A 25715-nucleotide genomic window follows, 5' to 3' on the forward strand; every position below is an offset into this window, starting at 1 on the left:
ACCTTCAGTACTCACCAGCGAGGGTGTGCAGAATAATCGTCGTGTGCTGTATACTGCAGAAAATCGCACAACAGAGAGGGTTAGAGGTGGAGGAGGTGAATGCGCTCATGAAGCATCCTCATCTGACAGCAACATTGAAGAAGAGGAGGAGGACGAGGAGGAAAATGAAGATGGGGAACCCATCGCCAGAGCAGCGGTGCACATTGCCGTCCGTGATTCCTTCATCTCTAACAGATTCTCATAATGAGATCTGCAAATTGAAGACTTTGAAATACTCAGGCCACCTGGAACAACCACTACCACCACCAGCAAACCCAGCACCCTATGCACAAAACACTCCTTCAACCACGCATACACCACCTGCACACGCACCCAATGGGTGGTATAATGTCTTGGCATTCGTGATGAAGCACATGAAAGGCGAATTTGCAAAGGGGACTCAATAATGGCCAAGACATCACAGTGGTGGTGATAATTATTACATTTAATGTGACATAACCAAAAAGAAAATATAAATTAACAACATGACATTTCGTCAAACACCCTTGTGCATACCCTTGGTGAATTACAATTGCTTAGCCTTTCTCTTCCTGCCGCTTCTACGTGGTGCATCCCCTGTGGCTTCAGCAGACGTATTGGCAGTTTGATCAGATCCCTGCCCTGACTGCTAAGATGCTCTCGGCCTACGCCCTCTGGGTTGTGGAGCCTGTGAGGGCCCCGCCAAAGACTGCTCCATCTGCTCCTGTGCAGGGGCAGATTCTGCCATCGGGAGAGGAAGCAGCATTTCGGGTAATGGTTGAAGGCGGGGGAAGAGCAACGGTGGAGACATGGGAACACTTTGAGTGGAGTCCCCACTTCTAAGTCCCCTTTCGTCATCATCCCTCTCCCGAGCCAGTGCAACATCACTCCCACCATTCTACTGGATAGTATGCTGCGTTTGAAGGCCATGGCTAAAGTATCTGTCTGCCTGTTGGCATCCAGAGTCCAGACAGCCGTTGTCCTGGCCTGCATGGACTCATTTGAGAGCCGTGCTTGAAGCTCAATGGAAGCTGCCATTCTCTCCATCGCAGACATTCTCGCGCTTACCTGCGCCACCACTCCACCAGCGATGAAGTTTGACTCCTCCATCCTCTCCGCTATTGTGAAGAATGTGCGTGCCACGTTTTCCAATACCTCGCAAAGGTGCAGCTGTACCTCTACCATTCTCATTCTCAACGATGACCCCCGGGGTTCAGCATCTGTGTCCAGCTGAACAGAGCTTGGAGAGGAGTGCGCCCCCTGACATGGACTCTCCATAGCTGCCCCTGCCACCAGTGCCTGCTCTTGCACAGTTGTGAGTGGTGAATCACCAGGTGACAACCCAACTATCTGGCTAACAGGACCCACTGAAGTGACAGTATCTGTGCTGGTGCATGGCTATATGTCATGTGACGGTGCGCCCTCCGAAGGAATGAGCTCCTATGAGGAACCGCCTTATTCCATTTCGCCTGACTGTTGTTGAAGGAGTGAAGGCCCTGGAAGACAACAGAAACCAATATTAATTATTGATCGGAAAAGTGACAATCTTTCCAACGATCACAGTGAAGTGTGGAACAGTTCAAACACAGATAAAATCAATTTATCATGTGTGTGAAGGATGTTAAAGTTCTGTCACCAGCCATCTGCGAATTGCCTGTCTCTCCAACGGCCGGGCATGCAACCATCCGACTGATGTCCATCGCCTCCTCCTCTGCATCTGTCAACTGAACTATTTGTGGGTGGGTCACCTCCAGTTTTGCTCCTCTTGCTTGCATTTTATGCTCTCTTCTCCTACAAGGGGAGAAAGAACAGACCTGTGAATGACTGAAGGTGACGTATTCACCCTATGAATGCATTGCTTTGGGTGAGCTTGACCACGAAAGAGATGCATCAGAGGGTGACTATCAGACAGTTACATCACATTGCATCAGGAGTGGGGTGAGTGGCAGTGGTGGGTGAATAAATGGGGAGGTGAGGAAGTGCATAGAAAGTGCAGGTTAGTTGATGCTGAAACTTTCAGTGAATGTTAGGCTTGCTAACACAGAGTGAGAGGTGGAGGGGGGGGTTGCATTTCACAGGATGTGGGTGAATCAGCAAATGAACTCACTTTTCCTGACCTGGTTAGGTCATTAAACCGCTTCCTGTACTCAACCCAAGATCTGGGCACAGTGCTCCTGCTGCTCAGCTCTTCTGCCACCTCCAGCCACGCCTTCTTAGTGGCAGAAGGAGGTCTCTTCCTCCTGCCTCGCACACCAGCCAGTAGAACCTCAAGGGATGCGTTGGTGAACCTGGGCGCTACCGTTGCTCTGTGTCCTTCCATTTCGTTTGTTCCTCCTTTCTCCTTCAAAATCAATTTTTGCACTGGTCCTTTAAATACTCCAGCTCACAGCACGTCATGTACGCCCACTGCGCTGCTTGGAGACGTGAAACCCGGAAGTAAAATTAAATGCCTTCAATTGAGTTGTGATCGCAAAATCTGACGCGCTGAAATTATTTCCGGGTTTCCCACACGACTAATGACCCACTCGCTGAGTTCCCGCCGCCGTGCTAAAATCATGCCCCATATGTTTTCAAACTGGCAAACTGGATCCTCGAGGGTCCTCAATAGGATCCCAGAGGGACACTGAGGTGAGCAGATTGCTGAAATTTTCTGAATGTGGTTCACTAGCACTTTACTTTTTGTTCCTGTATACTATTAAAACATGTCTCCCACAATTAAAGCACTGTACTCCTTAAGTGGATGGCACTGCTCCCTGTCCAGGCCCATCAGAAACAGGATTTCCTGTCCCGGACTATTAATATAGCCCGGCGATACCCAAAGCGCAGGCCCGCTTTTCACACCTCCCCCCACCCCACCACGCCGCCCCCCCCCCCCCCCCCCGCAGCTAGAAAGTCCTGATTAAACTTCAACATCCCAGAGAGGGGATAAATCTTGTTAAAACCATTTTTACCTCCAGTCTGTGGCCTAACCCTGCAGACCCTCTGATTGGCAGGGATTCATGGGCAGGCCATAGCATCATGCTCTTAAGGCACCCCTGCGCTGGGGCACCCAGCCTGGGACCCCAAGATCAAGTGGGCAGTCTGGAAAGCACCGTCCTGCCTCATTTGAAAGCTTCTGACGGGCCTGCACCTACCCCATGTGCAGACCAAGCTCCAATCCTGTTCCCCCCATCCTCCTCAGCAAAGCCCCAAAAATCCTGGGGTAACAAAGAAGGGATGGAAACCCGGCAAAATGAGTCCCTGCCGTTTTTTCTTACCTTTGCACCTGGGGAACTGGGTGTTCTCTGGCAGCAAGGTCATGAAAATTGTCCCTGTGGTGTATGGGATGCATTTAAGATAGTGAGTAATAGGATTTGGTATAATTATATATTTATGTCACACACCAATGGAGAGCAATGGGAGTAAGAATATAATCCAGTAAGTAATGTTGTAAAGCAACTAATTCACAATTGGGACAATCTTTTATATCCCACTGCTCCAAAGTCGGAATATATTTTTAACACCTGATTGATAGAAGATAAATAATCCCTTTGTGAAGTTCACAACTGTAGATATTTATCACACTGAATGAGGGGGGGAAATTAATTAGCATTTTTAAGGTGCTTTAAGATCAGTTGAAACTGATTTACATAGAATGTGCAGCACAGAAACAGGCCATTCGGCCCAACTGATCTATGCAGGTAAAGTTTTCTGTTATCTATCAGTGTGTTTTGTTTTGCCCACCAGGGATCCTCTCCCAACTAGAATGGGGGCTGCTATCAAGGGTGAAGTTATGGGAAAATAAAAATGCACCATCTCTTCCCCCCTCCCAACCCCCTCATTTGTTTGAGGAAATGATTCTTCACCCCAATAACTCAGTGTGTAAATTCACATGGCATGGTACTGAGCTACGCAGGACAGAAAAGCACAAGGTTCAACCTCTGTTATGTACTGAGTTAGCTGTCTTCATTGAGGGCAGCAGTGTGATAGGTATAATTAGCCTCTGTGCCCCAGAGTGGGGAAAAAAGCAGCCAGGATCTCCACCCCTGATAGCTAACCAGTGGTATCTGCTGGAGATGTATAGTCATTAAGTGAAGGCATGACTGGGCTCAATGCCATGGCTGCCACAGTCCAACAGCCTCCTGAAACTTACCGTCCAGGTTAATATATGAAGAATGACCACTTAGCAGTGTACTAGATTGCTGGTGATACCAGTGAGATGTCCTCCACTATGAGCCACCACCTTCAAGGTAGGACAACTCAGACAAGAAAATAAAAAGAGGAAATAACTGATTAAACAATTAAGATATTGCCTTGTTTTTTTAAATTAGCTGAAAACCTTTGGTAACTGTGCTAAATCTGCTTGTTCCCAGACTACAGCCTCCTACTCAGTCACTGCCTTGAATTTTAATCAGTTCCCTTTCCCCTGCTCGAGACTAGAATCCCATGAAATGGAATAAAACAGCACCTAGAAAAAAAAATCACCACAGTTCTTCCATTCAGGGAAACTTGCTAATCTTGATTATTTACTGATTGTTTGTGTGCAGAAATGCAACAGCAGAAGGCAATGAGTGAATAAAACTGTATTATAAGCATATTGAGAGCTCCAGGGTAGGTGTAAGATGCAGCCCACACCAAAAGTCATTCACTGTTTGTTTCTCAACCCATTTCTTTGTAACAACTCTTAGAACTGCAGGTCGCTGCTGCCAACTGCACGGCTAAGTACGTGGGCTTGCATTTTGTGCAAGAATAATTGTGCTAACTTTACCAAAGGAATTCCAATAGATCTGACAACAGAGGGTGTTTCTCTGTGTGTATCAAACACCTTTGAAGAAGATTGTGTGGGATCCTACAGAGCAGTTACTTCAATGTGCACTCAAAGCAGAAACAGAATTCTTTACAAACCCTTTTGATCGTAATCCAGTCTCAGATCTTTCAAAGTGAAAACAGAGTTTGCAATCAGTGATTCACCAATTAGGCTGACACAGTATTGTTACAGGAGCACATGTCAATCACTTAGGCTCAAAAGTAACTGGAGAAAGTTTTCCTTTATTTAAACTACATTTTTTTCTCACCCTCCCAGCTTTGTTTCCTTTTTTTCCTTCTTCTCCTGAAGGTGCTGACCCATGCTTGGGTATGGGCTCCAATGTGGTTAACCTAGAGTAGTTCATCCAAATGTTTGTTCTTAATGTGAGCCTAGAAAATTAACATTGGTACGCTACTTAACCTGGGGGCGGGTGGGGAGGCATCACAGCTGGGCTTGTCCAATGTCTACATGCAGGAGCAGGACTCTGGCTGAGTTTGTCCTTTTCCGCTTTGGGGCATTGAGGCCAACTGTAACATCCTAACTGTCACGCTGGCAAAAATCAGCCAATTTAACACAGACAAGGAATCTTAGCTGCGATTTTCCCAGTCTATATGGCTTATCCCCACATCAGAACACTGCATTTAGCCATGGAACCATTTGAGAAGCTTAAGAGGCAAACTTTAACCTATTAAAATAGTGGCAAATGAGTCAAATATAGGGCCAGACTGTTGGTAAATTAACATTTTGTGCCTCTGAGAATTCCCTGAAAGGAAAGTTACCAAACTTGGATTGGGTCATTAGGCTGCTTGCAGACAGAATGAGGGAGAGAAAATGGGCAATGCGTCACCTCAAACCATTCCTGTGCACAACATTCCTGGATCAGGAAGGACATTAGTCTGGAGACCTAGGCAGAAGTCCTGTCCTACTGGAACTCTGCCCCAAAGAGGAGACTCTCTTCCACCCCACTCCCCCGCAGCCCCGGCGGTGTCCTGTCTAATGTCTTGGCTGGAAAAATGAATGAATGGTACAGAAAGCAAATAATGAGAAAAAATAAATTTACTCAAATGCATTAAGTACCCGAACTTTTCCGCAGCACTGCTGTGTTGCAGATAAATGCAGCTTGTAATTGAGTATCTGCAAAAAATTCAGTTTTGCTGCAACTATAATTCCAATGGCCCTAAGTTCAACTCTAGCCTGGGATGTACGTTCATACACAGAAATCTTACATTTAAACAAGTGTAAAAAAGAAAGAGTGCTAAGAGGTACTGTAGACTGAAAGTAAAAATAAGAGTCACAGGCACTCTATGGGTGGGATAGATCTTGCCAAGGAAGAAGTTGAGAGGCCAAGGGAGTTGGTTGACTTATCACTCAACATACCCAAAAAATACAAGACAATATTAAACAAAGTGAGTTTGTCACTGGGTTATATACTCCTGAATCAGTGGCATTCATATCCCCAGAAGTCATGCTGAAGCTGTCCAATGCGAAGTTCAGGCTGCTCCTGGAATACTGAGTACAGCTTTGGTCACTGATACACAAGTCCCACAGATAGTGCAGATAAGAGCAATGAGGCTGATCCCCCATGTTAGAGGAATCAGCCATGAGGAATGACTCGATAGCTGTCACTCATCAGGCTCAAGAGGAAGTGTAGCAAGAGAGATTGTATAGAGATTTACAAGATGCTTAACAGGATACAGAAAGTAAACCTGAAACAGATAAAACAGAGCACCAGGATAAGAGGGCACAGGTACATGATTGTGAAAGGCAAGTTTAGGACAAATGTCAGGAAGTATTTTTTTACACATAAAGTGATCAACAGGTGTAACCATAAAGGGTAGTTGAACCCAGATTACTGAACTCATTTAGCAGCTCGCTGCTGTATTGGGGAGATGGGATGGGTGGCAGTCTCTAAGGAAGTCAAATGGGCTGAATGGCCTTCTTTACCTGAACCGGTCTGTGTCTGGTGAGTGATGGAAATTTAGAATTTAAGTGACCATATCCGTTTTGGTAATTTTTCCTTCTTTGGTACATATCCTCCATGTTTCATGATGTGTAATGGATGCCTCATTCCTCCGCTCTGCAGTGAGCTTGTGCCTGGCATGGCTTAGATCCAGGACTGAGTGGAGTGATAGTGCCATAGAGTCGGGATGAAACAAAGTGATCTAATGGTCAGTGCCATCGTGTAGGCCGCATCAGATTTTCATCTTTTAATGAATGTGAAGAGGGGGGGGGAAAGCTGAAATTTGTTGAAAAAGATTGGAACCTTCTGATTAATGTGGTAGTAAGCAGGAACTTACAGTTGTTGAAAGATAACAATCATTGGAACAGTGCAGTGAGATATTTCAGCAGAAAAAAAGACATCGTTTATAACAAAAATGAAAATCTGCCAGGCCCATCGTCAGTGGTTTGAACCGTTTGTGGTGGGAAGTGAAAATGATGTGTTCTTCAGGAAGGGCAGTGTACGTGGGCCATATGTCCTACTGCCTCCAGATGACTCATACCATTGCAATAAATCAAATTTAGGAGGTGACAGAGGTCAAGTTGAATTTTACATCCTCTGTGCCAGGTCTGTTAAATTCCAATTGCCAACTAACTACATGAAGTGCTTTCTAACTGCCGTGCCAATGAAGGAAAGTAACATTCCATTTTTAATTTTAAACTCCATTTCCACCCACCCCCCACCACAAATCCTTTTGTTTTGTTGCTTTCTTGGTTTTGTTACCCACACCGAATAATTTCTTCCTCTTTTCCTGTGTCTCCAGTCATACCAAAGAGGGTAGTCATTCCTTTTTTGGATTCATTTTCTTTGGTTAATAGTTCAAGCAGCAGATTTTTGTTCATGCAGACAAGTGAAAAAAGAAAAAAGAAAGAATTGCATTTGTATAGCACCTTTCACGACCTCAGGATGTCCCATAGCGCTTTACAGCCAATGAAGTACTTTTGAAGTGTTGTAATGTAGGAAACGCAGCAGCCAATTTGCACACAGCAAGGTCCCACAAACAGCAATGTGATAATGACCAGATCATCTGTTTTAGTGATGTTGACTGAGGTACAAATATTGGCCAGGACAAAGAAAAGGAAAGTTCCTAATGGGCACATGACCACAATAAAAAAAACACTACTCCTAATTTGCATGAGCTGACATTAAATTGGCATTCACATTCACAGTCCATAAGATGGCTGATGTGACAAATGGAATGTGACACACTGGTGCAGTAGGGAGTGCTTTTGTGAGGTTTGGGCCGAGGCTCATTGTTGGGCAGAGTAGAGGAAGTTATACTGACCTGGGAGTGCTTGGCGATTACGCTGGATGCCTGAAATGGAAAAGTTTAATTCCCCAACATCTCTTAATTTGATGCACATAAAATCCAATGGAAAAAAAAGGGATGTTTTTCTAACCCATTTAGGAATGTTTTTCCAATTTTTAATTCTTGGACATCTTGTACGTTAGCACTAAGCAAAATAAGAGAAAGAAATAATTGTGCGCGTCAGCACTTAGCATGGAGAAACTAGCTTACTTACAATTTAAGATTAATGGCTACCCGAGCCACTATAAATCCTTCCAGTGCTGCTGTTCCTTACCGCCTTGGAGCAACAGACAGGTTCCCACTACAGCACGGTGAGCTGGGGATTGTGTAATATTAAGCTACACCAAAGACCTGCAAACCACTGTTGAGGTGCCCAGAGAGACACACTAGCCCCGATATTTACGGGGAGGCAGGGAGGTGTGGGGGAGGCCGAAAACGGCCGAAGAGCCGGACAAGGTCGGGGATGCGGAGGTCCTGCCGAATGTGTTTGGTAAATCAGACCCTCACCCACTCCGGCACCACAGTACAAAAGGTACCAGATGCTTTCGGGATAAAATATCGATTTAAATAAAAACAGTTAATTACATTGCTTTATCAAATTTCTTATCATTGTTTATATGAAATGAGGTTTTAGAACAAGTTATGCATTTTAAAAGCAGCAGTGAATTATAAAGTTTTAAATATCCTTCCTTCTAATACTGTTTTATTAAAAAAAAACGAACATACGAATTAAGAGCAGGAGTAGGCCATTCAGCCCCTCGAGCCTGCTCTGCCATTTGATAAGATCATGGCTGATCTGATTGTGACCTCAACCCTACTTTCCCGTCTACCTACTATAACCTTTGACTCCCTTGTTAATCCAAGATTTATATATAAATAGTAATGGGAGAACAAGGCCTTATCCTTGGATAGTTCCCTGTAAAGTACAGCTGTACATCTATGCATAAGTCCCAGCCTCGGCTCAACGGTAGCACTCTCACATTTTGCTCAAAAGGTTGTGGGTTCAAACCACTCCAGAGACTTTGGCACATAACCTAGGCCAACACATCAGTGCAGCACAGAGGGATTCACTGTCAGAGGTGCCATCTCTCAGATGAGATGTTAAACTGAGGCCTTGCCTGCCCTCTCAGGTGGACGCAAAAGATCTCACCTCACCATTCAAGGATGGTCATGGGAGTTGTATCCAACATTTATCCCTCAACTAACATCACTAATAAAACAGACTGGGATAGAAATTGGTCTCGGGCTGTAGCACAAAACGGGCAGTAGCGCATTGGTCACCCGTTATACGCCCACCCGATATTCGGTCCCACTGATGTCAACTGAACCGAATATCTGGTGGGGTGTATAACGGGTGACCAATGAGATACTGCCCGAGACCAATTTCTACCCCTCTATCTGGTAACTTATCTCATTGGTGATTGTGGGATCTTGCTGCACACAAATTGGTTGCCATGTTTCCCTACATAACAGCAATGACTACTCTTCAAAAGTACTTTGATGGCTGTGAAGTGCTTTAGGACATACTGAGGTCATGAAAGGCTCTATATAAATACAGATTCTTTCTTTTTGATATATTAGGTTAATAAAGAAAATGCAAAAACTCATAAGGTGTCTGCCCTTCCATCAGAAGCCAGGTCTAAAACTTAACATTTCCTCACCCAGCCTTCCTCCCCCACCTCCCCCCAACATCCAACCCACTGGACTCTGAAAGCCAAGGTGAAGCAACAAAATATGGTCTAATATAAAGAGAAATAGGATCAAGGCAATGAAAATAAAGATTCCTTGCATCGCCTCCATTTAATGAAGTGACTTATGTGATTGTCAATTTTGAATATCGAATAAACGGCAGCACTTTGTAAAAAAAGGGAATGTAGTGTTCAAATAAGCAATTCTACTCAAATTACATGTAAATTGAAATGCTCTGGATGCAACTTCCAAGAGCACACACAGCAACGTAACTGGGCCTGGGCGCTGATTAAAGTACACAGCCCACAACCAATGAGTGCTCGGAGTCTGACTGGAATTTTTAAGTATTATCTTTTTTTCCAGACGGATCAACTTACATAACTGTATCACAAGAATTACAATTCTGGCCATATTTTTGGACTACTCGAGTAATCGACAGCTGTAATTTTGGGTATGGTTCATCTACCCTTCCTTTGCGATTGGCGCTGTGCCTCCCCCGAACACTGCTCTGCCGCCATGTCTGCTGACACTTACTACTGCTTTATCTTGCCTGACCTGACTGCTGCAGTCGGCTTCTAGCATGTAATTCTATTCATCTTTTCAGTTGAATGATAAATTTATTGCACTTGTGCTAAAATATAGGGGTGACTTTCTGAGTACTGTACACACTGGTGGCTACGTTCCTCACAGGCAGCTTGGAAAATGTAGACTATAATCTTTGCAACAGTATGCTAGCGGGTGACAAGTACTTGGCAATATGAAAATTGCTTTTCAGTTTCCCACATGTGCCCAGGAATGAATTATCTTCAAAATAAGAATAAAAGTTCTGCCCGATTAGAAGTGCCCTTTCTAAATTAACTGGAGGAGATGAGCATTACAAAGATATTTAGTCTGAAAAGATGTTTCCCACATTACAACAGTGACTACATTTCAAAAGTACTTCAATGGCTGTAAAACGCTTTGGGGCATCCTGAGATCGTGACAGGCGCTATATAAATGCAAGTTCTTTCTTTCTTCTCATCTTTCTAAATGGGTTTAAGCAGCAAATAAATATATTGGAGCTAGATGTGCTGGATGCTATCTAACATCTGTAATTATCTGGGTCATAACAAAAGTTTAATATATTAAACGCTAATATATTTTGTGTCCTTAATCAATGGTCTCATAGTTTCATAAATTTAGAGTTTAAAAAGTATTAGCCTTAAATATTGACCTCCTTGCTCGAGTGTAATGTTTGTATGCAGCATCCTGTGAAGACACTTTCACCTCATAAGTTAGTGAGATTGGTGTAATCACTTTAGTCAGAATTGATAATAGTAATATCGTAAAATTCCTCAAAGAGTTATTGTGCAATTTACAAGCTGTGTTTGACATCGATTCCATTAGGTATTTTGGTCATTTTGTATATTAAATCAATTAACTGACGTCCTACTATATACTTAGCCTGTATTTATTCTCTAAGAACCCAGATTTAATAAATAGAATCCAGTCACAAATCTCACCTTTACAATCATCTTGTCTGACTTTTTTTAAGTGGCTTAATGGAGTAAATGCAATGTGTGGTGTGGCACTGAGCAATAGATCAGGGTCAATGTAAATCTTTTACTGTGGAAGAAAAAGGAGCTTTATACTGCGGCATGAAAATAAAATGGAAAGGGGCCATTACTACTGGAAAGGGACATTAACACATTTTTGATGGGGGTGGGGGGAAGTAAAAGTGCACTGTGTGGTAAGGCTATTTGGACACAAGTAATCATAGAATCATAGAAGTTACAACATGGAAACAGGCCCTTCGGCCCAACATGTCCATGTCGCCCAGTTTATACCACTAAGCTAGTCCCAATTGCCTGCACTTATAGAATCATAGAAGTTACAACATGGAAACAGGCCCTTCGACTGAAACTTTCTTATTATTTCAACCAAAATGTTAAATAGCAGACAGAGGAATTTCATATGGGTATCACAGAGTGTGATTTCATCCCGATGACTTTTGTACTTTTGGAGTTAGAAATAATGCCTTTCCTGATGGTGATGATGACGGACACTGAGGTATGGGTCCATTGTATGGCTGCCCTCCAGTACAGCTCCTAATATTGCGTCTCTAAACAGCAAGTATTAGCAGGCCCTCTCATTATTGGAGGGAACATCATATATACACTTTCTGACAGAGGTCACTAGATAGTGATCAAGTGGGAACGCTGGCCGTTTTTGCCTCTCCCTAGCCTGGGAACATCAACGCCAATTGAAGTGCCCTACTGCTATTCTAGCTGAGTTCAGTTAATCTGGTGATCACACCTGGCACTTTCTGCTTTCTATTGTCAAGTAGCACATCATGTGGTACTTTTACCTATTAAGTCACTTAAGGAACAATAACAACCAGCTTTTATATAGCGCCTTTAATGTAGAAAAACATCCCAAGATGCTTTGCAGAAGCGTGATCAGACAAAAATGGACGCCCAACCGAAAAAGGAGATATTAGAATGGGTGACCAAAAACCTGGTCGAAGAGATGGGTTTTAAAGGAGGGGAAGGTGGAGAGGTTTAACGAGGAAATTCCAGAATGTGGGGCCTAGACGGTTGAAGGCACAGCTGCCAATGGAGGGGCGAGGGGAGAAAAAGAATGCAGATTTCTAGGGGGGTGGGGGGGGGGGGGGGGGGAGTTTTAGGACTGGAGGAGGTTACAGAGATAAGGAGTCGGAGGTCAAAGGAATTTTAAAGGCTGAGAATTTTAAATTGGAGGCGTTGGTGGACCAGGAGCCAATGTAGGTCAGCAAGTACAGGGGTGATGGGTCAGCGGGACTTGATGTGGGATAGGATATAGGCAGCACAGTTTTGGATGAGCTGAAGTTTATGGAGGGTGAAGGATGGAAGCCCAGCCAGAAGAACATTGGAATAGTTGAGCCTGGACATGACAAAGGCGCACAAGGGTTTCAGCAGCAGATGGGCTGAGGCAGGGGCTGAGGTGGGTAATGTTACATAGGTGCAAGTAGGCGGTCTTTGTGTTGGAGAAGATAGGAGGTTGGAAGCTCTGCTTGGGTCGAATAGGATGCCGAGGTTGCAAACAGTCTAGTTCAACTTGAGATAGTGGCCAGGCAGGGAGATGGAATCAGAGGCCAGGGTACATATTTGATATGTTGGACAAGCAGTCTAACAGTGCAAAGGCAGTGAAGGGGTTGTGATAGGTAGTGAAGAGATAGAACTGGATGTCATTAGTGTACATGTGGAAGCTGACCCCATGTGTGCAGATAATGTTGCTCAGCATTATTATTTTTGATGTATTTGAAATGCACGATTAGCCTTCAAAACCATCTATTTGTACCATATTTTGTCCTACTGGCCTGATTTACTTTGAAGTAGTACTCTATAAGTTCATTTTACCCATGCCATATCAATGAAGTCCCCTCTTAATCTTACTCTCTCCAGAGCTTGAGTTTCTGTATTCTTTCTTATTAGCTCATTCCTGTTGCATTTAGGATCAGTTTTGTTACTCTCCTCTATTTTTTAGGCTAATTTCCCTAGTTTCTTTGTGATTTTAAAAAATCTCCATTATCTTCCTGGCTTGACAAATTTTAGCAGAGAGGGTGGGTGTATGCCTGCTCTCAGGATGATGCCAGTGCCTCTGGTAGCTGGCCGCCAGGAAGCATGTGGGACCACCCCAGTCTAACTCTTCTAATTCTCCCCCTTTCCATCTGCCAGTTTGCATCCGTTGGTTTCGTGGCTGATTGGGAATTAAAACCGGTGTCTGTCCCTTTTCCGTGGCACTTCCCTTCAAATGCAAATTTCACTTGGAACGTCTTGTTGTTTTAGTGCTGCTCAAAAAGGGCTCATAAAAAAAATCCCTAAAATCTGCTCCTGTGGGAACATATCAAAACAGCCAGTGCCAATATCACATTTCAGGTTCAACGTGCATTTACAGTAAATACCAACGAGTAAATTGGGGTAGCTGGGGAGGGAGGGGGGTGGGTGAGAGGCTTCAGCCACAGAAGCCTGACGAAGCTGACTGAAACTGCTGCGTTCTGGCCTCTTTCCAAGCTACACCGAGCAGCTGACAGCTCCACTGGGCTCTGACCCAATTTACAAATTCGCTCAAACTCAGCTTAAAAATGTCAATGGGAATTTCCTGCTGAGATGAAGGAAGACAAGCTCAGGCAAGCAAGAGCAGCCCTCACATTGATGAAAGCTATTAATAAATAACGAGGGACTGCCAGTGTTTTAAAGGTGACCTTAACAACAGTTTTCCTTCTCTACTACTTGAGATTTTTAGTCAGTTTTCAACAACAAAGAACAAGCACCTGCAGCAAGAGAGTTTCATTCATGCACAAAACTATCCCCCTCTCAGGATACAAGGAACAAAACAAAGATAAAAAGGGAATCTTAAATCATCTCGTGTTTGAACATGTTCCACCCACTTCTCCAATCCCACCCATTGTTTTAATTGGAGATAAGAAGAGCAAGGAGATAAGTTTCGAAGCACATGAAAAAGGACCATGCATATGATTCAAACATAGTAAGACATTTTTAGTATGGGACCAAATTGTAACAGGACATAGGTCAGGATTTCTTGAATAGAATTTACAGCACAGAAACAGGCCATTTGGCCCAACTGGTATATGCTGGTGTTTATGCTCCACATGCCTCCTCCCACCCTACTTCATCTAACTCTATCAGCACAACCTTCTATTCCTTTCTCCCTCATGTACTTATCTGGCTTCCCCTTAAGTGCATCAATGCTATTTGCCTCAACTACTCCATGTGGTAGCAGGTTCCACATTCTAACCACTCTCCAGGTAAAGAAGTTTCTCCTGAATTTCTTATTTCCTGAAGTCAATGAGCTTAAAAATTTGAAAGAGATGTAAAGCAGGTTGCTGACTTGCTATCACCCATTTTACACTATTGTACAGTCAAAATTGCACCTCTTGAGTGTTAAGGATCCTGTACTTTGGATGAGTATCTTATTTGTTCTGTACTAGTATCTTAACTATCATTCAGTATTAACTGGATGAGTCAAGCAGGTTGCGTGAGAATGGCTTCAGCCAGACAAGGCCGGCAGAGCAGCCCATTTAGTTATACAAAGCATAGTGTAAGATGGATCAAGTGTGTAACTAAAGCAATTGTAAACAATTTTACAACACCAAGTTATAGTCCAACAATTTTATTTTTAATCCCAGGCGGTGTTCCACACCCCTTCCTCAGGCGGTGTGGAACACCGCCTGAGGAAGGGGAAAGCCCCTGAAAGCTTGTGGGATTAAAAATAAAATTGTTGGACTATAACTTGGTGTTGTAAAATTGTTTACAATTGTCAACCCCAGTCCATCACCGGCATCTCCACATCATAACTAAAGCAAAGCAGCGCCCCTGGAGGCTCAATTGGTAAATGCATTGGCCACTGTGGAATTGAGCCAAGTAGATCAGGCAGGTCCTTGGTTTTCCACTTCTATTGATATTCAATTACCTCAGCTGGAAAGTGTGCATGTGTATACGCACACACATCAGGTGGTGGCTGGATCCACGTCATGCCAAGACCCCTCCCCCACCCCGATACTGATCATGGTCTGGGCTCACAAATGAAGAATGATCACTTGGGCGAGGTGCTGGAGTGAGATCAGCTTAGGAATTTGCTGTAAATTCTTCTGTGGGGCTGAATAACTTTCCAATGATTTACAGAACTAAGACAATGGACTAAGCATTTTACTCTTATGAGTAACAAAGGCCCAAGTGACACAGAGCAGGATAAACAATGAATGGATATTTGACAGGTAGTGGGCTCACAGAGAAGATAAGGTCTGAATTATGCACTCTTTACATGGTGGGAGTGGGTGTGCACAAGTCCACAGTAGCAATCAAATATATGTAAATTTAATCCAAAAACAACAAAGGGAAATAACCATGTGAATACTAACAAACATCAAACCCTTTTTATGAGGCCGGAACTGAAATATTTTAAAAATGTGGTGTATTTGGTGGTATGGTGTGTTGCACTGCAGCACTGAAGTGTGGTGCCACACAGTAGTGGGACTTGGGCTGGTACCTATAGAATGAATTACCTCAGCTGTATTCCTGTGTGGAAATGTAGAACGGAGGATAGGCTTTCCCCCCCTCCACCCAATACACGGAGAGAGGAGAGAAAAATAACATCAAGACCTATCATTGGCCATTCTCACACACCTCCTTTGGGTCTGTTCAGAGTGATAGGTCAGCTGCCTAGCCTCTTGGGCTCAAGTGGGACAAATCTTTGAGACCGAGGAGAAGAGGGGAAGATAATAACTTAGAGGAGTTTGTACCATTATTAAATAGAAGTACAATCAATATAGATATTGAAAAACATAAAGGGCAAAAGGGTAACTAGGGAGAGAGTAGGGCCTCTTAAGGATCAACAAGGTCATCTATGTGCGGAACCACAAGAGATGGGTGAGATCCTGAATGAATATTTCACATCGGTATTTACGGTTGAGAAAGGCATGGATGTTAGGGAACTTGGGGAAATAAATAGTGATGTCTTGAGGAGTGTACATATTACAGAGAGGGAGGTGCTGGAAGTCTTAACGCGCATCAAGGTAGATAAATCTCCGGGACCTGATGAAATGTATCCCAGGACGTTATGGGAGGTTAGGGAGGAAATTGCGGGTCCCCTAGCAGAGATATTTGAATCATCCACCGCTACAGGTGAGGTGCCTGAAGATTGGAGGGTAGCAAATGTTGTGCCTTTGTTTAAGAAGGGCGGCAGGGAAAAGCCTGGGAACTACAGACCAGTGAGCCTGACATCTGTAGTGGGTAAGTTGTTAGAGGGTATTCTGAGGGACAGGATCTACAGGCATTTGGAGAGGCAGGGACTAATTAGGAACAGTCAGCATGGTTTTGTGAGAGGAAAATCATGTCTCACGAATTTGATTGAGTTTTTTGAAGGGGTAACCAAGAAGATAGATGAGGGCTGTGCAGTAGACGTGGTCTACATGGACTTCAGCAAAGCATTTGACAAGGTACCGCATGGTAGGTTGTTACATAAGGTTAAATCTCATGGGATCCAAGGTGAGGTAGCCAATTGGATACAAAATTGGCTTGACGACAGAAGACAGAGGGTGGTTGTCGAGGGTTGTTTTTCAAACTGGATGCCTGTGTCCAGCGGTGTGCCTCAGGGATCGGTGCTGGGTCCGCTGTTATTTGTTATTTATATTAATGATTTGGATGAGAATTTAGGAGGCATGGTTAGTAAGTTTGCAGATGACACCAAGATTGGTGGCATTGTGGACAGTGAAGAAGGTTATCTAGGATTGCAACGGGATCTTGATAAATTGGGCCAGTGGGCCGATGAATGGCAGATGGAGTTTAATTTAGATAAATGTGAGGTGATGCATTTTGGTAGATCGAATCGGGCCAGGACCTACTCCGTTAATGGTAGGGCGTTGGGGAGAGTTATAGAACAAAGAGATCTAGGAGTACAGGTTCATAGCTCCTTGAAAGTGGAGTCACAGGTGGATAGGGTGGTGAAGAAGGCATTCAGCATGCTTGGTTTCATTGGTCAGAACATTGAATGCAGGAGTTGGGATGTCTTGTTGAAGTTGTACAGGGCATTGGTGAGGCCACACTTGGAGTACTGTGTACAGTTCTGGTCACCCTATTATAGAAAGGATATTATTAAACTAGAAAGAGTGCAGAAAAGATTTACTAGGATGCTACCGGGACTTGATGGTTTGACTTACAGGGAGAGGTTAGACAGACTGGGACTTTATTCCCTGGAGAGTAGGAGGTTAAGGGGTGATCTTATAGAAGTCTATAAAATAATGAGGGGCATAGATAAGGTCGATAGTCAAAATCTTTTCCCAAAGGTAAGGGAGTCTATAACGAGGGGGCACAAATTTAAGGTGAGAGGGGAGAGATACAAAAGGATCCAGAGGGGCAATTTTTTCACTCAAAGGGTGGTGAGTGTCTGGAACGAGCTGCCAGAGGCAGTAGTAGAGGCGGGTACAATTTTGTCTTTTAAAAAGCATTTGGACAGTTACATGGGGAAGATGGGTATCGAGGGATATGGGCCAAGTGCAGGCAATTGGGACTAGCTTAGTGGTATAAACTGGGCGACATGGACATGTTGGGCCGAAGGGCCTGTTTCCATGTTGTAACTTCTATGATTCTATGATTCTAAAACATTTGAAAAAGAGAGCATTGAATGAGAATCTTTGATATTTTCCAACGGAATCCAGAAAAGGGTCAACATCAATTCTCACTTCCGTTGAATAGAAATGGAATTTTTAAACTTATAACCCCTTTGTTCAACTGATTTTTTTCTTAAATGAATATCCATCTGGAGGAGGGAGGCAAGGCTCAGTGCTTCCTTGCTTTGTGTGAGCTTTAATTTGGACTTGTGACTCATCCCATTTTCTTGGTCTAAACTAGTAATATTTTAATTTTTTACTGATAGAAAGAAAGAGAAAAAACTTGGGTATATATAGCGCCTTTCACAACCACAGGATGTCCCAAACCGCTTTACAGCCAATGAAGTATAGTCACTGTTGCAATGTAGGAAGTGTGGCAGCCAATTTGTGCACAGCAAGGTCCCACGAACAGCAATGTGATAATGACCAGACAATCTATCTTGGTGACATTAGTTGAGGGATAAATACTGGCCAGGATGCCAGGGGAGAACTCCCCTGTTCTTCTTCAAAATCGTGCCATGGGATCTTTTATGTCCAGGGAAGGATACTCTACTCCCTCCAATCAGATACTGATAGCATGTCTGCCTCTTCAAAGATCACGACCTTAGTATGGTCCTGCTGGGCCTCCTCCTGAACGTGATATCTGTTTGCCAAGTTGTTTCATTTGCAACCACACTGATGGCTTTAAGCCAGTGAGAACATTATTACTGCAGAATGCACTGTGGAGACTTGGAATTACCAACAATGTAATCTACGCACACATAGTAGATACTATGATATAAAGCCAACATTATATTAAAAAATGAAAACAAGGCTAGATATCCTGGAAATCTGAAATAAATATAGAAATTTTCAGCAGGCTAGACAAGAGAAAAGACAGGATATGATATTTTGGGTGTGTATCTTTGATCGGAACATCCTCTCTCTTTACAGATGCTGACTAATCTGCTGTGTTTTTCTAACATTTCCTGTTTTATTATCCTGTTACTACATACCACAATACTTATTCAAAGCTACAAACTGAGGGCTATAGAGGGAATGATTTAAACAAAAATGAATTACTTTGAAATTGCAGTAGCTGTTGTTATGTAGGCAAAAACAACAACCATTTTATGATCCTACAGAAATTAGATGAATTACATGTTTTTGTTGTGTTTGTTGAGAGAGAAAAAGTGAGCCAAGTGACTGGGGAGTGAGGAAGCTTTGTGATTGGGAGTAAGCTGCATGGAATGAAGAGATTTTAAAAAGTTAAGATTTTAATTTAAGAAATGTTAAAGCATTATAAGGAAATGTAGGGCAGCAGCAAGCCAGAAGCTGTTGCTAAGATGTAAAAATAACTATTGAATGCAAGAGAAATTCAGAAATGCAAGTTCTGTGGTTTACAAAGTCTTGAATTCCTCTGTAAACCCAGGTGCTCTTACAAAGCCTTCCGTTGATGCGGCTTGTATAGTTTAATGTCTTTACTGACATTAATCTCAACATAAATCCATGGGGTTCCTTTAACCAGAAATTCCAGGAGAGATCGAAGAACTTTAAACCACAATACTCAATACCAGAGAACTGAACATTTTTTTTCATGCTAGGAGGAACCACAGCCCCACCCAAACTAAAAATGACCCTAGTTTGGTGTTTAACGCAGGGGTGGTCGCCTTATAGATCGCTGGCTTCCAAGTCAAAAACTCTTTTGTGTGGAAACAAACCACCCACTCAGCAAGATCTAACGCAGCAATAAGTTGCATGTTTGCTGCAATCATTTCAAAAACCACAATGTCTGAAGCAATTAAATGATACAGTCTTCATGTAGAAGCTTCTCTAGAGATTGCTCGGAGTTAAAAAAAAAACCCAGAAGTCGATGAACTGAATGCAGCAGGTTTGCCATTCGCCTTTTTGATGAATGTGATGTGTGCAGCAGTCCCAGTTTGTATGGTACTAACTTAAATATGACAAAGCTACTTCTGTGATTGTTCAGGCCTTTCTCTGGTCACCAGCAAGATGGCACAGCCCCCATAACTAAGAAAGAGAAAGAACTTGCGTTTATATAGTGCCTTTCACGATCTCAGGACGTCCCAAGGCCCCTTACAGGCAATTAACTACTTTTTGAAGTATAGCCACTGCTATAATGTAGGACACGATTTGTGCTCAGCAAGGTTCCAAAAACATCAATGACATGAGTTAATGACCAAATCATCTGTTTTAGTAATATTGATTAAAATTGGCCAATACACCGGGGTGAAGTCCCCTGCTCATCTTCAAATGTCCTGAAGAGACTAAAAATGGATGCTCATCATTGATTGAAATGGTCAGCTTCTGTACTTTGCGAGTTCTGCTAAACTATTAAAAAAGCAGTAAAATAAAATTCAATTACTTTGAACCCCCTCTTTTCAGGTAAGATTTTTATTCCCCCTCCCTCCTCTCAGGTTCTCTGGTCCCCTCTGCCATATCACATATAGCTTTAATTGACTGGGAACCTTTTCCGAGGTCTTTGTTGAAGAGATAAAAACTACTGTGTTTCAATATACCACTGTCACAACCCCCAGCCACCCCAGGTTTTCACAATTGCTACAAAATACCTGGTAAATGGAAACTGACTAGAGGAGCTGGCTATTATTTCAAGAGGCCAATCATTACAAATAAACAAATCTAAACATGAAAACCTTGACGTTCAACAGCTCAGTTTCTCTTAACTCCGCATCCTGGTCACGTTTATGATGCTCAATAAAGAAGGGTTGAATGAACCAGGGGTCTGCTGGATAGAAGTCGGGCTTCTCAACAAGTTCAGCTGGTGGGAATGGAAGTGAGAACAGTATACAGGGCAGAGATATGTTTATGTAAGTCTTGGGGTTTGCGCTGCTCTATTTTGGTCAGCCATCTGCAACTGCACAACCTGTGGCTTGGGTATTTGAGGCCAAGGTCAACTTCTACTGAAATCTAGCCACTAAATTGCATGACTTTACATACATGACAAAGTAGGGGTGTGCTGTCTCCGATTGAAAGTCTGAATGCCTCTACAGTGCAGAAACGCGGGGGCAAGCTCATTAACAACCCACACTTAAAATCAGTCAAATTGGTTCCAAAGTTAAAGATAGATTTTTAATCTAGCTATAGATATAGGGCCTAAACATGCTCAGTAGAATTAAATAGAGTCCTTCACAACTTTTAACATAGTTAGCATGAACTCAACTATCTATAAATTCACATTATTGAACTCCAGGACATCATAATAAAAGAATAAATGTAAAGCTTCTTGTGTTGTAGTTAATATTGTGGGTAATGGGGAATGAATAGGGAAGTTATTAAACTTTCTAACAAACCTGTTGCTTAGTCGTCTACACGGATCTTGTGAAAGTATCTGCACAGGGTTTCTGACAATTACTGAAACCACCCAGCCATTTGCTTCATACTTTGAACCACCCCACCTCAAATTCATACTTTTTCAAGAGGCTTACCCTGGATATCTGCATATCACAGGCTCACAGTTTTAGTTATTTTTCTTCTAAATCAGATAGAACATCTTGAAAATTAAAAGAAAAATACAGAGCAGGCATGCTTGTTAAAGGGATCATCGGTATTTCTGGAATGGTGAACACAATAACTATTCATTATGTGTATCACATGCAAAGAAGACAATGTTTTTCCTATGTGAATTATGTAATCATAGCGCCTCACTTCTGAGTCCTCCAGTCACAGGGCCTGGCAGAAGCTAAGACACTTCTAAGCGGTGAGAAGCACGTGCAAAAGGACAACCCATGGTACATTGGAGCATTGATGTCCTACATCCAAACTGGAATATATAGATCCATGCCACAGTGTCATAGGGTCATAAAGGAGCAAATGGCCGTTACCATTCCATACAGCTTTTTCTAGATGTCAAGATATTTGCTCCTTTCAAAATCCATCTATTAAATAAATTGAACCTTTTAGCCTTTCAAACAGTAAATGCACAGCATTACTACACTTTGTGTATGGTTTACATTCACTCAAGTGCTTGGGAATGTGGTCAATCAGAATGAATATGGAGGATCTATTTGTACTGCCCTCGAAGTGGTTACTGAAACAATAACGGAGTGCTTGGTGTGCTGCACCAGCTTTTAATTTTGCATGCAGAACAGAAGGACTGCTGTGAATATTCCAGTAGGGACAAATATTTAATGTACCCACATTCAAGTGTGAACTACATGTAGGAGACTGATTGTACTTAATCCAGTTGCCACAGTTCATCTCTGGGGCTAGATTCAAATCCAACTCAGACTGATGAGATGAAAATCATCTTTCATTGATAGCTGTAAGGATCCAACATGAAATGAGTTTGGGCAGTCTCAACCCAGGTCCCAGTAGGTGAGGGTTCGCAATATAAAACTGCTCCTAATTTGACAAACTCGTTCAGAGATTTAAAAGACTGTTGCTGTGAAAAATAGAATTGTCACACTGATGCAGTGGGGTGCTCTTCTGAGGTTAAGGCTAAAGTACAATGCTGGAGTAGAGCGGAAGAATCATCACTCTGCCGTTGACTGTGCTGTGCCTGACCCGAGAACACCTGATGTGACATTGAGGGCTCGATTTTAGGAGCGTGTTTCCGGCGGGTTACCAGCGGGGTGGCCCCGAAAATCCCGATCTCTGGTCACGTGACCGGATCGCGACGAAATCCCGGCCACTTCCGGGTACTGCGCTGACGTGCGGGGCTGCGCGCGCAAGCCCCGCTGGTGGGAATCCCGCAGGCAATTAAAGCCAGCGGGGTTCCACTTGAGAGTACTTACCTTGCTCGTTGTGGTCAGTTAATGAGCTGAAGCAGCTGTCAAAAGAGGAAGTGTGGGATTTTAGGTTCAAGGCAGTGAGTTTCCCACACTGGGGGAAACAGTCTCCCTCCAACCAGGCGTGTTGCAGCCAGCAGCCTGTGGCAGGTGCCAAGGTGCGCTCCACGGGGGAGAGCCCTCACCCACGCAGGAGGCCACCGCGTCACATAGGGCAACCCCTGCCCTCCACCACCCCCCGCCAAGCCAGAGGACAGACCGACACAAAACCACAGCCCCAGTCCGAGGAACCACACACCTACCCTGCACAACCCCTCAGACCAACACCTGCCAGATGAGTGGTGTGTGGAGACCCTCGGAGGACGAAGAGCATGACCAGCACCAGCAGCCTCGCAGTCCACGCCGTCCGCCGCAGGGACGTGGATCCCCCCAACACGGTGTTGTTGCACGCCCACCTGCACAGCAGGAGGGAGGGCTACCGCAGAGAGAGACGCGTCGCAGAGGGCACTACCCTCGCCACAGGGTCCACAGACCGAGGCGCAGCTCCCCGGACCTCTCCGAGCAGCAGTGCACAGGGAGGCGCAGATTCGCTCGACATGTAGTCGTGGAGATCTGCAGCCTCTTTCATGCCGAGCTGCTCCTGGCTGGCCCCAGCACCAACTGCTTACCTGTCGCTGGCAAAGTCACCACTGCCCTCCACACCTTCTCCTCCGCATCTTTCCAGGATTCGCGGAGACATGGCAGTGGTGGTGTCAATGTAATGTGTGCTGTTTGTTGCTCTGAAATTCAATATGGGTAACACCCATGACAAACTCTCAGACACCCTTGTGCACCCCCTTCATGCTGACGAGACGTTTGCCTTACGCTGCCTACTGCACATATGTGATGCATGCCCTGTGGCTGCAGCACAGGTGGTGGCAGGTTGAGTGAGGCTGGCCGTGAGGGAGATGCACGAGAGGGTGAGTATGGGATGGAGCCATGAGATTGTATGAGGATTGGGTTGCGTGTTAGTGGCAGGATGAGTACTGGCGAGGTGAGTAGGTGGAGGTAAGATGAGGATGGGGTGTGAGTGGGTATGAAGGGTGATGTGACAGAATAGTGTTGGCGGTGCCGAAGGAGATTTGGGGTGGGGGCAGTGTTGTGGCAGACGGAGTGTAGGGGAAAGACTTCGTGTTCTCACTGCGGTTGACCTACTGCGGTCATTGCAGCGCCTCCTGCACTGTATGCAGGTGGGCCATATGTTGGTGGCGCAGGTGACCCCCTCTGCCACCTCGAGCCAGGCCTTCTTGGTGGCAGAGGCAGGCCGCTTCCTCCCGCCCGCCGGGGGGAAGATCTGTGTCCTCCCCCTCCTCCTCACCCCATCTGATGATACCTGGGGTGAGGCATCATTAAACTGGGAGCAGCCTTCCCCCTGGGCTGCTCCATGCTGTAATTTGTTCCATTGGTTGCAGCATCTGTCAGTGGAGGACTGCCCCTTTAACTAGAGAGCCTCCAGCTGACAGATCGTACTGCGCATGCGCAGCCCGACCGACGCGCAGGCCAGCGCCGTGGACCCCGGAGGAGCAGGTAATTGATTCCTATTAGTGGGTTGCCTGCTACGATCGCGTGGGCAACCCACTAATTTCGCCGTCCGCGTTTTCGACGCTCCCGGAGGACCACCCGCTGGGAACCCGCAGGCCTGCTAAATTCGAGCCCTGAGTGTCTGCTATAGGAAAAAAGTGTCGCATTCTCGAGTGTTTATATCCCTTTTCCCTAGATGAGCACAAAAAAACCTCAAAAGAAATACAGTAATTATATTCTACTCAAGTGTATAAGTCAAGACCTATAAATTAGGACTTTCAGGTTATTATATAGTTCTCAGTCAGCTGTTTATAGTTGTACTTAAACCATATCCCTGGTTTATAGACTGAGAGGTTAACTGACGTCAATAGAGATACAATCATTAACCTAGAATACCTCTTGTGATTTCAACTGAGCATGCTCGTTCTGCTCCCACATTCTGCACAGCTTCCCAGAATGATGTCAGCAACAGTCAGTATTGAAAAATTGTCATGTTTTTCTGTCATCAGAAAAAGCTGGCAATATTTTTTTTAAAAGCATATTAAAAGTTAATTATAATTCTTTGTACAAGACCATGTTTTAAAAGAAATTAAGTACTGACAAAGACACCCATTCTTTTAAAAAAAACAGCCATCCCAACAACTGATACCTCAACTGCACGCTCGGTAAGTAAAGTACTTTCTCTTGTGCGTCTGTGTGCGAACTTGTTTTCCCCCTTCCCTTTGTTCTGTCCCTTTTTAAATGCTGGCCTTCTCTAATACCTTCCAGTTCTGATTAAGGTGCCACACCGGAAGTATCAACTTGTTCCCACAGATTCCTACTGACCTGCTGAGTGTTTCCAGCACTTCCTATTACTGTTTCAGATTTCCAGCATCTGCATTTTTTTTAACTTTTTACTACATCTACAATGATGGGAGAAGGTGTCCCACAGGGTGTTCCAGCACCCCATTATATACTACTACACGTCCCAAGTGAGTGATTAAAACTCAAAAATGAGGTTATACCAAATCTCGGCTGGGTCATTGGTCCAGAGCATTTTGTTCTCCTGGTGTAATTAATCTATACCATAGAAATTAATGGAATGCTACAAACAAGCATGTCGGGCTCCAGTTGATTCTAGGGCGGCATTAATCACTACAATCAAACAACTTTACAACAGGTTTGGGGCACTGCGCTGATTTGATATTTTAGACACTGTGGTGTTCTAATTAGATTAGATGTAATGAGGTCATTGCACTGAGCCAGAGATCTGCAATTGAGCATTAAATGTTAAAAATAAATTGGAGCATATTTACTGGGAAGCTCACGTAAACAATATGCATCGTTTTACAAAATTAACCTGTTTCAAATTACCGATAGCCTTGGGTATGTTTTTAATTCAAACCATTCTGTGTACTGACTGTATAGATGTTACACTCCACATCGCTCAGTGTCACCACATCCATAGTTAAAAAGCAGAT

At 44.0% G+C, this 25715-nt stretch overlaps 1 protein-coding gene across 3 annotated transcripts in view; it reads right to left on the reverse strand.

Moving 5' to 3' along the window:
- LOC137334794 (proline-rich protein 5-like) overlaps nt 1-25715 on the reverse strand; it is a 101027-nt gene that overhangs the window by 15789 nt on the left and 59523 nt on the right. The window lies entirely within an intron of this gene.

Source organism: Heptranchias perlo, chromosome 18 (assembly GCF_035084215.1).
Source record: "Heptranchias perlo isolate sHepPer1 chromosome 18, sHepPer1.hap1, whole genome shotgun sequence".
Classification (NCBI taxonomy): domain Eukaryota; kingdom Metazoa; phylum Chordata; class Chondrichthyes; order Hexanchiformes; family Hexanchidae; genus Heptranchias; species Heptranchias perlo.